The sequence below is a fragment of the Anomaloglossus baeobatrachus genome, unplaced genomic scaffold (genome assembly GCF_048569485.1).
Source record: "Anomaloglossus baeobatrachus isolate aAnoBae1 unplaced genomic scaffold, aAnoBae1.hap1 Scaffold_381, whole genome shotgun sequence".
NCBI classification, from domain to species: Eukaryota; Metazoa; Chordata; class Amphibia; order Anura; family Aromobatidae; genus Anomaloglossus; species Anomaloglossus baeobatrachus.
This window is the reverse complement of record NW_027443153.1, coordinates 218,853-234,606: the sequence shown is the minus strand read 5'-3', so window position 1 is coordinate 234,606 and position 15,754 is coordinate 218,853.

Below are 15,754 nucleotides of genomic sequence, written 5' to 3'. Positions count from 1 at the left end.
TAAGAGCAGATTGTAAAAGAAATTCGGTTAAAATTCAATAAAAAGATGTTTAAAAAAAAAAAAACCCATAAAAAATGTAATAAAAATGTATCACTGAGGCTGTGTTCACACGAAGCGTAAATGCTGCATTTTTTCTGCAGGTGTCCGCGCCACGAGTGCAATAACAATCTCCTCTGTTATTGCGTGTCTGCGGTATTTTTTATACATTGTCCCCCTTATTTGATACATGTTTGTTGCTGATGTGAATCCTGAAGATTATAAAGAAAGAAACACCAAATCCGCACAGTTCACCGGCGTCTTTACATGCACCAGGAGCGGAGATTTCATGACGTCTCATCCACTTTGCTTGGACATTTAGTCCATATTCACATGTAGTGTAAATGCTGCATTTATTTCTGCTGTTTTTTTGCACATTTATTCTGCTGTGTTTAATTGTCCAAGTAAAGTGGATGTGATTCCAGGAAAAGACGCCGCTGAATTCTGCGGTTTTCAGGGTTTTTTCCTCTGGAGGTTTCTATGTGGAGCTTAACAAAATGCACGAAAAAGCTTCTCAGTACAATAAAAACACTTAAAAACGCAGATTCACATCAGAAACAAAAACACATTAAATAATGGAGAAAAAGCAGAAAAAATGCAGCAAAAATGGAAAAACCAGAGAAGATTGTTATTGTGTAGTTTGGTGCAGACAGCGGCAGAAACAAAAAGCAACAGAATTTATGCAACGTGTGAACATGGCTTTATAGGCACAAATATGCAACATGTCATATAGTGATGCATAGAAATATAAAAACAATTCTGACTGCTATGAATATGAATGAACAGTCCGGGACATCTGCTGAATGACCCTTACTGCCAAATGATTGTGCCTAAGGGCGTGGCCAAAATTTGCCGCGCCGCATACTTTGTCCCTCTTTCCTCTCTTGAAAAGTTGGGAGGTATGCCTCTGCTACTCGTCCCAGGTTTTCCAGGATATCTGCTACATGTCCGTCCACGGCTTTCAGTCTCCTGTCTGCCTACAGCCTCCATTACCTCATTTTGTGAGCACCTGACAGAATCCAAGACCATGGCTCCCAATGGCGCAGGTACAAACTCTTTTGGGAGAGTCCCTTTGGGCAGTCCTGTCACACCCCTGTCCTGGGTCTGGGCTCTTCTCCCTTCCCCCGGGCTGCTAAACTTTCCTGTGCTCCACATTGGGCTTTGCCAGTATCCAGCATGCTCCATGTGTGGAGCATCCTAGGCCTATATAAAGCCTAATAGCGCTATTAATTCCATAGCGCTTTACATACTTGGCAACACTGTCCCCATTGGGGCTCACAATCTAAATTCCCTATCAGTATATTTTTGGAGTGTGGGAGGAAACCCACGCAAACACGGGGACAACATACAAACTCCTTGCAGATGTTGTCCCTAGTGGGCCACTGACCACTGAGCCACCGTGCCGCCCAACATTAGCAGAGGTCTTGGAAGATCAGGGACGAGTAGCAGAAGTTCAGAAGCCGCAGCAGGAGACGTCCTGGAGACCACAGACAGTCGCTGTGCACATGCAAGCTAAAATTTTTACTACCAAGGCACAGGTTTATGTATTATGTATGTTTATTTATTTATATAAATTAATAAATATTAATTATTATTATTATTATTATGTCTGATTGTGGCTTCCAGTGCCGCACTTTATGAGTGTGACTCCCTGGACTAGCCAGGGGTCACAGATAGGCTGAGTCACCCCTATCTGTCCCAGATGTCCACACCCGGGGCGGGGTCAGGCAGTTGGCCACGCCCACCGAAGAGGTTTGATTGGCAGGAGCGGGGAAAAACAGATGGAGATTGTGTTAGGGAGTGGAAAGGAGAGGAGGTAGCTGTGAGAGCTGTGGAGTAAATCTGTCAGGGCCTAGGTGGGAGCCTAGGAACCCTGTGGCCAGGAGACAGACGGTGGTGGCCGTCCGCAGGATGCCGGGAGTAGAACCGGCAGAACCGTCAAGGCACCGGGACAGGGTAGTGGCCCACCGGTACCGAATCGGGGAGTCAAACCGAAACCTGAGCAGCAAAGGGTACTCAGACCCCATACGAGGCCCAGAAGCAACTGGACCGAGTCAAATCAACTGATTGCGGCTTGGTCTTGAGGTCCACTCCCACCCAAAGTCCCGATAGACAGCAACAGCCCACCGAGGGGGATAGGAAGCCACCGCCCAGGCACCGCAATCCCACGAGCCAGCGCCTGCGGGCAAGAGGACTCCTCCAGCACCTACAAGTCAGGGAGCTGGGGACTACCGTTGTTGAGACATAGACAGTCACACAGTAAAGAGGGTGCAGAGATAGACGACACCACCAACCCGAGTAGGGGGAATCACGCAGCCGGCTGCGGGCACCGACCACAATCCCGTTTTTGGTTTACCAGTGTGTTTCTTCTGAGTGAGTACACCAGTGCCCTCAGGCACAGTGCCGCGCTACGCCGCCCTGCCCTGCACCCCTCCGGCAGCTCCATCATCACCCCAGCGGGCCCCGGGACTCACACCCCCTACCCACGGAGGGGTCAACACCTAGCTGCGCCACAACACAGCACCCGAGAGCCCCCACCATTACCAGCAGTGGTAGTGCCTTCAATCACCACGACCCGTGGGTGGCGTCACGAACAATCTCCATAGCGGCCCCGGCCGCGCACCCACCCGATCACCAAAACAAACCCCCCTTTTCAGAGTGACGTGACCCCCGGACTCTTGAGCCACCGACACACACCCGAGCAGCTCGGCGGCCGCAGCCGAGCCCCAGGGCGGTACATGAGCCCCTGACAACACTTAGAAATGCAATTAAAACTGGGAACACATCAGAGATCGTATACACGGATCCACTCCGTACACCTCGTACACACACGGCTCTGCTCCGTACACCTCGTACACACACGGCTCCGCTCCGTACACCTCGTACACACACGGCTCTGCTCCGTACACCTCGTACACACACGGCTCCGCTCCGTACACCTCGTACACACACGGCTCTGCTCCGTACACCTCGTACACACACGGCTCTGCTCCGTACACCTCGTACACACACGGCTCCGCTCCGTACACACACGGCTCCGCTCCGTACACCTCGCACACACACGGCTCCGCTCCGTACACCTCGCACACACACGGCTCCGCTCCGTACACCTCGTACACACACGGCTCCGCTCCGTACACCTCGTACACACACGGCTCCGCTCCGTACACCTCGTACACACACGGCTCCGCTCCATACACCTTGTACACACACACGGCTCCGCTACGTACACCTCGTACACACACGGCTCCGCTCCGTACACCTCGTACACACACGGCTCCGCTCCGTACACCTCGTACACACACGGCTCCGCTCCGTACACCTCGTACACACACGGCTCCGCTCCGTACACCGAGTACACACACGGCTCCGCTCCGTACACCTCGTACACACACGGCTCCGCTCCGTACACCTCGTACACACACGGCTCCGCTCCGTACACCTCGTACACACACGACTCTGCTTCGTACACCTCGTACACACACGGCTCCGCTCCGTACACCTCGTACACACACGGCTTTGCTCCGTACACCTCGTACACACACGGCTCCGCTCCGTACACCTCGTACACACACGTCTCTGCTACGTACACCACGTACACATGCGGCTCCGCTCCGTACACCTCGTACACACGCGGCTCCGCTCTGTACACCTCGTACACACACGTCTCTGCTCCGTACACCTCGTACACACACGTCTCTGCTCCGTACACCTCATACACATACACACACGGCTCTGCTCCGTACATCTCGTACACACACGGCTCCGCTCCGTACACCTCGTACACACACGGCTCTGCTCCGTACGCCTCGTACACACACGGCTCCGCTCCGTACACCTCGTACACACACGGCTCCGCTCCGTACACCTCGTACACACACGGCTCCGCTCCGTACACCTCGTACACACACGGCTCTGCTCCGTACACCTCGTACACACACGGCTCTGCTACATCCACACTGTAAACCCCTCCTGACCCCACACATAAACTTCCCCTCATCCAGCACCATGACAACCAGCACAGCAGAGTCCTGCATACACTGAGGAGCTGATCATGTGACCCTGACTCCTCCCCTCCATGTGACATCATCACAGGTCCTGTAAGCACAGAGCAGCCATATATCTAGTTTGCGGCTCTGCAGGTGGAGGTAGGTGCAGGGTATTATATATCTAGTGTGCGGCTCTGCAGGTGGAGGTAGGTGCAGGGTATTATATATCTAGTGTGCGGCTCTGCAGGTGGAGGTAGGTGCAGGGTATTATATATCTAGTGTGCGGCTCTGCAGGTGGAGGTAGGTGCAGGGTATTATATATCTAGTGTGCGGCTCTGCAGGTGGAGGTAGGTGCAGGGTATTATATATCTAGTGTGCGGCTCTGCAGGTGGAGGTAGGTGCAGGGTATTATATATCTAGTGTGCGGCTCTGCAGGTGGAGGTAGGTGCAGGGTATTATATATCTAGTGTGCGGCTCTGCAGGTGGAGGTAGGTGCAGGGTATTATATATCTAGTGTGCGGCTCTGCAGGTGGAGGTAGGTGCAGGGTATTATATATCTAGTGTGCGGCTCTGCAGGTGGAGGTAGGTGCAGGGTATTATATATCTAGTGTGCGGCTCTGCAGGAGGAGGTAGGTGCAGGGTATTATATATCTAGTGTGCGGCTCTGCAGGTGGAGGTAGGTGCAGGGTATTATATATCTAGTGTGCGGCTCTGCAGGTGGAGGTAGGTGCAGGGTCTCTAGTATTTTGGGGTCATCATCATTATCATTAACCCCTTTATGTCTAGTTCCAGACCAGTTTATTCCGGTTCTTGATCAGGCACATTTTCATATTAGAAAGGGAGGAGCCAGCACTGCCTGATCAGACATGTCAGATGGGAGATAAGTCCCCTCCCCCGGTCCCCCGTGTGGCCAAAGTGCCCCCCATTCCCCCTCCCCATACTGATCATCTAGGATGCTGCATTCATCCTCTGATTTCTGTCACATGTGAAATGTCAGATGTGATAGAAACGTCCTCCCCAGGTCCAGCTAAGTCACCCTCTGTCACTCCCCGGTCCTCCTCCGGTCTCCTGATACCAGCTGCTGCTCCGTCCTCGCGATCCCTACTCATCCTCTGAAAACTATCGTCTGCATACGCAGAGCAGTTTTAACCCCAGGGCTTGATGCCAGGTGACATTACACAGCTGGTATCAACCCCATTTATTACCCTGTTTGCCACCGCACCAGGGCAACGGGATGAGCCAGAGTGAAGTACCAGGATTGGTACATCTAATGGATGCGCCACTGCTGGGTGGGCTGCAGCCTGCTATTTTTAGGCTGGGAAGGGCCAAATAACCATGGACCTTCCCACCCTGAGAATACCAGACGCCAGCTGTCAGCTTTACCTTGGCTGGTGATCCAATTTGGGGGGAACCCATGTTTTTTTTGTTTTTTGTTTTTTTTTAATTATTTTTTAATAATTTAAAAAAAAAAAAAAACAGCGTGGGGTGCCCTCTGTTTTGGATCACCAGCCAAGGTGAAGCTGCCAACTGTGATCTGCAGGCTTCAGCCATCTGCTTTACCCTAGCTGGCTATCAAAAATGGGGGAACCCACAGAGGTTTTCTCTTAATTATTTATTTTTTTGGTTAAATATAAGGTAAACACCCTTCACTGCCACATGAAAGTCACTAAAGGGTGCCAGCTTAGATTATGCTGGGGGTGGGACATTATATATGTGTTTGTCTATCCATCCATCCTAGCTTTTTAGGCTATGTGTCCACGATCAGTGTTTGCAGTGTTTTGGACACAGTGTCTTTTCGCTGCATCCAAAATGCTGCGCTGTGCAGTACAAGCGCAATGGAAGGATTTTTGGAAATCTCCTGCACACTGTGCTTGTTTTTCTCCTTAGCATAAACTGACCTGCAGCGCGGCTTCCTGAGCCTCAGCATGTCAATTTATGCCGTGGAGACGAGAGTTTCTTACAAAGGGAAAATAGAGCTAAAGTCCTCAGCAGCCTGAACCTGGATCGTGGGCCCGGGCAGCTGCGTTCTCCAGTGGACAATACTCACATCTCTGCACGAAAGCTGACATTGTGTCCTAGACACAGTGTCACCTGGTCGTGGGCACATAACTAAAAGTGAGAAATTTGGCACTATAGCAACATTTTTGTGAAGTACCTGTGGGTTCAAAATGCTCACTATACCCCCGAATGAAATCCTTGAGGGTCTAGTTTTCAAAATGGGGTCACTTGTGGGGGTTTCTGCTGTATAGGTACCTTAGGGGTCCTGAAAATGCAACATGGTGCACGCAATTTTTTTAAATTTTTCCAAACTTCCCATGGTGCTCCTTCTGTTATGAGCCCTCTCGTTTGTCCAAACAGAGGTTTTTAGCCACATGTGGGGTATCACTGCGCTCATAAGAAATTGGATTACAAAATGTGGCATCCACATTTTGGTGTTGCAGCTTGAAAAAGTGAGAAATGTGGTGCTAAAGCAACATTTTTGTGGAAAAAAAAAAGAAAATTTTCATTATGACGACCTAACTTTATTAAATTCTATAAAGTACCTGTAGGTTCAAAATGCTCACTATACCCCTGGATAAAATCCTTGAGGGGTCTAGTTTCCAAAATGTGGTCACTTTTGATGGAGCTCCACTGTTTAGGCAGCTCAGGAGCTCCAAACGCGACATGGCATTCGCGAATGAATGCAGACAATTTTACAGTCAAATGGCGCTCCTTCCCTTCCGAGCCCTGCCGTGCACCCAAACATTTGATTTCCAGCACATATGAGGTATCTGTGTACTCCGGAAAAACTGCACAATAAATTGTATGGTGCATTTTTTCCTGTTACCCTTGTGAAATAAGAGCCTTGATGTCACTTTGATGCCCATTTTGTGCCAGTTTGATACTATTTTTTGCTGCTTTTAAGTGTATTCACATCAGGGCTCCGTACTGTATTGTATTTTATTATTGTGATATTTTATGTTTGTTGTTAAACCTGTAAAAAAAAAACCCCAAAAAATAAAAACCTAAAAAAAAAATAAACCAACTTCAGCCTCGAATAAGAAACCAACTTCAGCATTGTGTCTGATGTCGAGCGATATCAGTTTGAAAATAAGGGAAATGTCTGTTATTACCACACATATACCCTGCCCCCCACTAACTGACAGCCGCTGAGCATTGGAACCTGCTGTCAGTCAGTGTCGAGAGCGCGGTATACTGAGCGGTGACTAGAACTGCATCAGTGCCACCCCTATGACTGAAAGCTGGACGCCGTCTCAATATATGTCTATGATCACATTTACATATTTCATAGCTATTTAGTAACACTTCTTATTTTGTATATATGGCTGTTTTTTATGGTCGGGGCTAATAACAGAGATTTGGATTGACAGTGGCATTTTCCTATATGTCACACATTTGGGCGGGGGGGTTAGTTCAGTTTATTTATATTTTCACCTTCCTTCCCTTGTAACTGGGGCTGATATAATGACTCAGCGGTGACCATATCCTCTGTATATGGGGGAGGAGGCACCGTCAGCGCTTTGTACCCTGTTTCCTCGAAAATAAGACGTACCCGGAAAATAAGCCCTAGTAGGATTTTTGGGAGTTTTTTTGAGAATACTCATATAAAATATAAGCCCTAATTCAAAAATACACCTTGGTTGTGGGTCCATAATGAATTGTCCAAACATCTAAAAAAGTTAAAGAATACAGCAGGAGTTTTATTAAAGAAAGCAGACACCACCAAAAGAAAGCAAATATCCCCCCCAAAAAAATAATTGCACTCACCAGACCCCAAACAATTACAGTTGGCAAGTATTGATGGTGGATGGGCTCTCACACAGAGATCTGTGTCACTGTCAGGTCTCTCACCATTCCCGCTGCATTGCACCGCAGAGCTGTGTATACAGTGACAGAGAAGGCAGAGGCAGTAATAAACCGTCTGTGCCTTATGTAGAGATGGATGGATTTCATCTCCGTTGCTACATGATTGTGTGTAGCTGCGCGGCTCTTTTATTTTTCCTCCCACATTGCCGTATAAAGGATAGTTGGTTTTTGTTTGTTTTTTTTTAAATGACTCATAGGTTTTAATTTTACCATAAAATCTACTGGAAATTAAGTAAAAATTCCAAGTGCGGTGAAATGGTGAAAAAAAGGTAATTCCATCATTGTTTTTACTCCGTTCATGATGTGCTGAAAGTGAGCGGTCAGCGTGATTCTCCAGGTCAGTGTGATTACGGCAATATCAGACATTTATTATTATCCAGTGGTGACTAGAGATGAGCGGACCCGTGGACGTTCGGCTTCTGCTGGTCCAGCTGAACATTTGCAAAGATCGGTTCTGGACTTGACCTGCACTTTATTTGAAGTCACTGATTGGCAGTTCGGGTCTCCGCCCACATGCAGCCATAAACACATCACTAACAGGGGAGGGCGGGTTTATTCAGTTTTATTTCTTGGTGCACAATACATCTGATCACAGAGTGGTTTCCATATGTGAAGCTCCCGAACCCAAACCTGAACTTTGCTATCTTGGAAAAGTCTGAGTTTGTACCGAAAACCGAACTCCAGGTTCACTCATCTCTAGTAGTGAATAAAAATCAGACTTTTGTAAAAAAAAAAAAAGAAAATCGGCTTGTGTCTCCATTTTCCGACATCGGAGTTGAGTGACGACTTGTTTTTTTGCTTGATGAGCCGACGTTTTCATTGATACCATTTTAGGTGCAACTTCATTTCATGTCGAAATTTTTTCTACTGCCCAAATGATGATAATAATAATAATAATAATTTTATTCATTTATATAGCGCTATTAAGCGCTTTACATACATTGGAAATAATATCGTCCCTTCATTATTATCTCGATTAATGTTACATATCGGCTCATCTCCTTCCCATTCAGGTCCTTATAATATCGGATCCTCTCAGTGGTTTTATTCTATAGAAGAGAATTCTCCTGATTGCCCCGTGAAGGATGGATATGGACAGGGACAAGATGGCGGAGAGGATATTACACCTCACCCTAGAGATCCTCTTCCGGCTTACTGGAGAGGTGAGAGATTCTGATGACGTCACATTACATCATTCTTATCTATGGGAATAACAGATGGACAGAACTGGAGAGGTGAGGACTCTGGAAATGTCTGGAGTGAGATTTATTACTGTGTCTCTCCATAACCAGGATTACACAGTAGTGAAGAAGACCTCTAGTGAGCGCTGTCAAGCCCCTGTGTCTGAGGGATGGGGAAGACCCCTGAGCCCAATCACGGGGCCTCCACCTCACCCCCCGATACATGAGGACATCAATGACCAGAAGATCCTAGAACTCACCTACAAGATGATTGAGCTGCTGACTGGAGAGGTGACACTGCTGGGAATGCTGGGACATTATACAGTAATGCTATGAAAGGATCGGGGGTGACGGTATCATTGTATGTGTCAGGTTCCTATAAGGTGTCAGGACGTCACCGTCTATTTCTCCATGGAGGAGTGGGAGTATTTAGAAGGACACAAAGATCTGTACAAGGACGTCATGATGGAGGTTCCCCAGCCCCTCACATCACCAGGTAATAGACAGGACTAAATACACACGGCCTATAATTATCTGTATGTAAGGAATGAATTCAGTCCCTGTATGTGTCTCCTCCAGGTCTATCCAGTAAGAGGACAACACCAGAGAGATGTCCCCGTCCTCTTCTCCCACAGGACTGTAAACAAGAAGACCCCAATGTTCCTCAGGATCATCAGGTAGATGGAGAGAAGGTGCCATGAAATATCCCTATGATGTGTAGACGGCTGTGAAGGTCTTGTGCTCAGTCTTGTTTTATCCTCCGGTATTATATGTGTTATGCTTGTGTAATGAGAGCGGTGGAGATGGCAGGATTAGGAGATATAAGAGCTTTGATTCCTTTTAGTTCTCTTTCAGTTTAAGGGGTACTTCTCACATAGCGAGATCGCTGCTGAGTCACGGTTTTTGTGACGCACCAGTGACCTCATTAGTGATCTCGCTGTGTATGACACTGAGCAGTGATCTGGCCCCTGCTGTGAGATCGCTGCTCGTTACACACAGTGCTGGTTCATTTTTTAGTCGTTGCTCTCCTGCTGTGAAGCACACATCGCTGTGTGTGACAGCGAGAGAGCAACGATCTGAATGTGTGGGGAGCAGGGAGCCGGCGTCTGGCAGCCTGCGGTAAGCTGTAACCAAGGTAAATATCGGGTAACCAAGGGAAGCCCTTTCTTGGTTACCTGATATTTACCTTCGTTATTAGCGTCCGCCGCTCTCAGGCTGCCAGTGCCGGCTCCCTGCTCTCTGCACACATAGCTGGAGTACAGATCGGGTAAATAAGCACAGCAGTTTGCTTATTAACCCGATGTGTACTCTGGCTAGGAGTGCAGGGAGCCAGCGCTAAGCAGTGTGCGCTGGTAACAGAGGTAAATATTGGGTAACCAAGCGCTTGGTTACCCGATATTTACCTTAGTTACCAAGCGCAGCATCGCTTCCACGCGTCGCTGCTGGCTGGGGGCTGGGGGCTGGTCACTGGTCACTGGTTGCTGGTGAGATCTGCCTGATTGACAGCTCACCAGCGACCATGTAGCGACGCACCAGCGATCCTGACCAGGTCATATCGCTGGTTGGATCGCTGGAGCGTCACTAAAGTGTGACAGTACCCTAAAACAAAACACTAGCGCTCACGGAAAAAGATGAAAGGGGACTGTATCAACTCTATCAACTCTGAAACAAATGAGGTTTATTGAGAAGATAGCTAGTCTCACAATTTTGAAAGCTGCAAGCAGTGGACAGGGTCCCTGTGAACCTGTCAGGGTAAAAATACAAAACGGGATTATGTATATGACTGCTGCGCTAAAGAAAACACAGTGAGAAGGGAATTGGATAAAATATGTATAAATATATAAATACTAAAAATATTTTGGATACCTGCAGTTTTGGAGGTTAATTGACTGATCTTTAAGGAGGTAATGTAGAGCCAAAGTAGTATGCAGAGTTTCACTAGTATGGCAAAAACAAAAAGATTTAAAATGAGTATGAAACAAAAAAGTGTGGGGGGGAGAGGGGGAGGGGGTAATGGATTACAGTGGGGTCATAGATATAAACTTGGCTTTTTGGGTTCCCAGATGGAGATAGGGTTTGTAGTTCCCTAGATAGTGGACTCTGAAAGGGCAACAAGGGTGTATGGCTGAATCTTGCCTAAAGGTACCATCACACATAACGAGATCGCTAGCGAGATCGCAGCTGAGTCACGGTTTCTGTGACGCATCCCGTTAGCGATCTTGTTATGTGTGACATCTACCAGCGATCAGGCCCCTGCTGTGAGATCTCTAGTCGTTGCAGAATGGTCCAGGCCATTTTCTTCAAAGGCGATATCCTGCTGGGCAGGACACATCGCTGTGTTTTACACTGTGTGACAGGGTCACAGTGACTGCTGAGATCGTTATACAGGTCGCTACTGCAACCTGTATTGTTCCTGCATCGCTGGTAAGGTCTGACTGTGTGACATCTCACCAGCAACCTCCCAGCGACTTACCAGCGATCCCTATCAGGTCGCATCGTTTTCGAGATCGCTGGTAAGTCGTTGTGTGTGACTGGGCCTTAGGGGTACTTCACACACAGCGAGATTGCTACTGAGATCGCTGCTGAGTCATGTTTTTTGTGACCTCATTAGCGATCTCGCTGTGTGTGACACTGAGCAGCGATCTGGCCCCTGCTGTGAGATCGCTGCTCGTTACACACAGCCCTGGTTCGTTTTTTTATTGTTGCTCTCCCGCTGATAAGCACGCATCGCTGTGTGTGACAGCGAGAGAGCAACAATCCTGAATGTGAAGGGAGCAGGAGCCGGCGTCTGACAGCCTGCGGTAAGCTGTAACCAAGGTAAACATCGGTAACCAAGGTGGTTACCCGATATTTCCCTTCGTTACCAGCCTCCGCAGCTCTCATGCTGCCAGTGCCGGCTCCTGCTCCCTGCACATGCTAAGTTAAGCGGTGTGAGCTGGTAACTAATGTAAACATCGGGTAACCATACCCGATGTTTACCTTAGTTACCAGTGTCCGCAGCTTCCAGATGCCGGCTCCGTGCAAGCGCAGCGTCGCTTGCACGTCGCTGCTGGCTGGGAGCTGGTCACTGGTCGCTGGTGAGATCTGCCTGTTTGACAGCTCACCAGCGACCATGTAGCGATGCAGCAGCGATCCGGACCAGGTCATATCGCTGGTAGGATCGCTGCTGCATCGCTAAAGTGTGAAAGTATCCTTAAGGGAATAAAATCAGTGAATGGGGGAGGTTAAGATTAGGTAATACTGTTACAAGATAGGATAATACAGTGATCCTAATGCCTGGCATATAGGGGCTGTCTGATTGGGGTGTCCAAATATGTAATGCCCAGATTGGATTAGATGTGGTGTCCAAAGGAGGATTAACAGGCTGTAAATATACAAATATACAAAGGTAGTCTGACTAGTTCCAGATTTAACAAAATGACTAAAGATCTGCCTGGTGCAGGAGAAGCCGGTATAGTCACTTGCCTTGCAGTGGTGGTCAGCGGTGTAAGCGCTGGATACACAGGAACAGATTTTCCTTAGAAGTGTGCTTAGAGACACCGTGGATCTGATGGGAGCAGTGGGCGCTCTAATATGGGTGGTGAAACACGGTACACGCGGAGGAGAGTTCCGGACGGAAAACTACTTCCTCCAGTGACCGCGTACAAGGGAGAGCTGGGTGACGTCACTCGCTGAGGGCTACAGAAGCCAGTAAGGGGCAAAACAGGAGCACTTTTTTGTTTCTTACTCATTTTAAATCTTTTTGTTTTTGCCATACTAGTGAAACTCTGCATACTACTTTGGATCTACATTACCTCCTTAAAGTTCTCGTTCACTCTAATGTACTTTCAGTGTTGTCCATAAAATAACACAACGTCTCGCCCTCAGACCATTGTTATTGGATGTGGCAGTGGAGATGGGGATTTTTCTTTCTCAATGACTGAATCTGCGTGTGAGAATAATCCCAGCATCCTCTAGTGCCTTCCGTAAATCAGAGGAGACTCGTCCATTCAGGTCTGTGTCTGCACAAACCATCAGATTCCCACCAGCTCCACCATACAGCAGACATTGTGTTACGGATACATTGCACTTCTGTAATGGAGGAAGCTGTAAATGGTCTTGTAAATTATTTTTTTAAATTAAATGGTTTTATTAAAGTTTTACAAGTTACAACCAAATAAACATTGGAGGCTACCCAGCCGCTACCCAGCCTCTACCCCCCTCCCAACCCTCCCCTCCCCAACAAACATTAAACAGTCTTGTAGAAAGGAGAGATAATGTTAAATCTGCAGCTCCACACATTCCTAGACAAAAGTTCTTAAGTACCATTATTACGTTTATCAATTAATCCAATTAGACTTTTGTTTTTCTTTGAGTTTTTGCTTTGTTTGGCATTGTACACATTTGAATGTCATTTTTGATGAAGAATCTAACCTGTTCCCATGCTCTCTTCTCCCCAAACCTCCGTCATCATTATAGATAAGTTCTGCAGAAATTTCTCGACCTTTGCCCCTTGTTATCAATTTAGAGTAAGTCCAATCTAAACCTAATCAGTTCCCTTGAAGCCAACCCTGACCCGTCTATCCATCGTGCCCATATTTTTTCAAAGTGTCTTACATTCTTTTTACCCCCAAAAGTCCCACTATGTCTTACTTTCGGGGTATGTCTTATATTGGAAAAAAAATCCCACAGCAATCGCGGCAAGTCTCCATGCAATGTACCGTATGGGGACTTGCTGCGATTGCTGCACATGAGGGCACTGAGTCTGCGTGTTTTTGTATGTTGTCCGTGGTCCTGATGGACCACGGACAAGATTACTGCAACATTTCTCGGTGGCCGAGCGTTCGGCTGAGCGCCCGACCGCCGGCATGTGACAGCTCTCAGCTGAGCGCTCGGCCGCCGGCATGTCAGGGCGCTCAGCTGCGCACTCAGCCGCCGGCATGTCAGGGCGCTCAGCTGGGCGCCCGACCGCCGGCATGTGACAGCTCTCAGCTGAGCGCTCGGCCACCGGCATGTCAGGGCGCTCGGCTGAATGCTCGGCCGCCGGCATGTCAGGGCGCTCGGCTGGGTGCCCGACCGCCGGCATGTGACGGCTCTCAGCTGGGCGCTCGGCCGCCGGCATGTCAGTGCGCTCAGCTGAGCGCTCGGCCGCCGGCATGTCAGGGCGCTCAGCTGAGCGCTCGGCCGCCGGCATGTCAGGGAGCTCAGCTGGGCGCCCGACCGCCGGCATGTGACAGCTCTCAGCTGAGCGCTCGGCCGCCGGCATGTCAGGGCGCTCGGCTGAGCGCTCGGCCGCCAGCATGTCAGGGCGCTCAGCTGGGCGCTCAGCCGCCGGCATGTCAGGGCGCTCGGCTGGGTGCCCGACCACCGGCATGTGACGGCTCTCAGCTGGGCGCTTGGCCGCCGGCATGTCAGGGCGCTCGGCTGAGCGCTCGGCCGCCGGCATGTCAGGGCGCTCGGCCGCCGGCATGTCAGGGCGCTCGGCTGAGCGCTCGGCCGCCGGCATGTCAGGGCGCTCGGCTGAGCGCTCGGCCGCCGGCATGTCAGGGCGCTCGGCTGGGCGCTCGGCCGCCGGCATGTCAGGGCGCTCGGCTGGGCGCTCGGCCGCCGGCATGTCAGGGCGCTCGGCTGGGCGCTCGGCCGCCGGCATGTCAGGGCGCTCGGCTGAGCGCTCGGCCGCCGGCATGTCAGGGCGCTCAGCTGAGCGCTCGGCCGCCGGCATGTCAGGGCGCTCAGCTGAGCGGTCGGCCGCCGGCATGTCAGGGCGCTCGGCTGAGCGCTCGGCCGCCAGCATGTCAGGGCGCTCAGCTGGGCGCTCAGCCGCCGGCATGTCAGGGCGCTCGGCTGGGTGCCCGACCACCGGCATGTGACGGCTCTCAGCTGGGCGCTTGGCCGCCGGCATGTCAGGGCGCTCGGCTGAGCGCTCGGCCGCCGGCATGTCAGGGCGCTCGGCCGCCGGCATGTCAGGGCGCTCGGCTGAGCGCTCGGCCGCCGGCATGTCAGGGCGCTCGGCTGAGCGCTCGGCCGCCGGCATGTCAGGGCGCTCGGCTGGGCGCCCGACCGCCGGCCTGTCAGGGCGCTCGGCTGACCGCTCGGCCGCCGGCATGTCAGGGCGCTCAGCTGAGCGCTCGGCCGCCGGCATGTCAGGGCGCTCGGCTTAGCGCTCGGCCGCCGGCATATCAGGGCGCTCGGCTGGGCGCTCGGCCGCCGGCATGTCAGGGCGCTCGGCTGGGCGCCCGACCGCCGGCATGTGACGGCTCTCAGCTGGGCGCTCGGCCGCCGGCATGTCAGGGCGCTCGGCTGGGCGCTCGGCCGCCGGCATGTCAGGGCGCTCGGCTGAGCGCTCGGCCGCCGTGCATGTCAGGGCGCTCAGCTGAGCGCTCGGCCGCCGGCATGTGAGAGCGCTCGGCCGCCGGCTATTGGGAGCGATCAGCTGATCGTTCACAATAGTCGGCTGCCGGTACTGTAAAGGAGAAAAAATAAATAAATAAATAACGCTTTTCGTTTACTATGTCTTACTTTCGGGGGAACGTCTTACATTAGCCGACCCCCCCCCCAAAACCCCCACGACGTCTTACTATCGGGGGTGTCTTACTATCGGGGAAACACGGTAGGTCTATAAGAGTCAGGGATGAGGGGATCCTTGCCAGGTTTAGGTATGACAACTATCACTGCTTCTCGCATTGACTGGGGCAAGGAGCC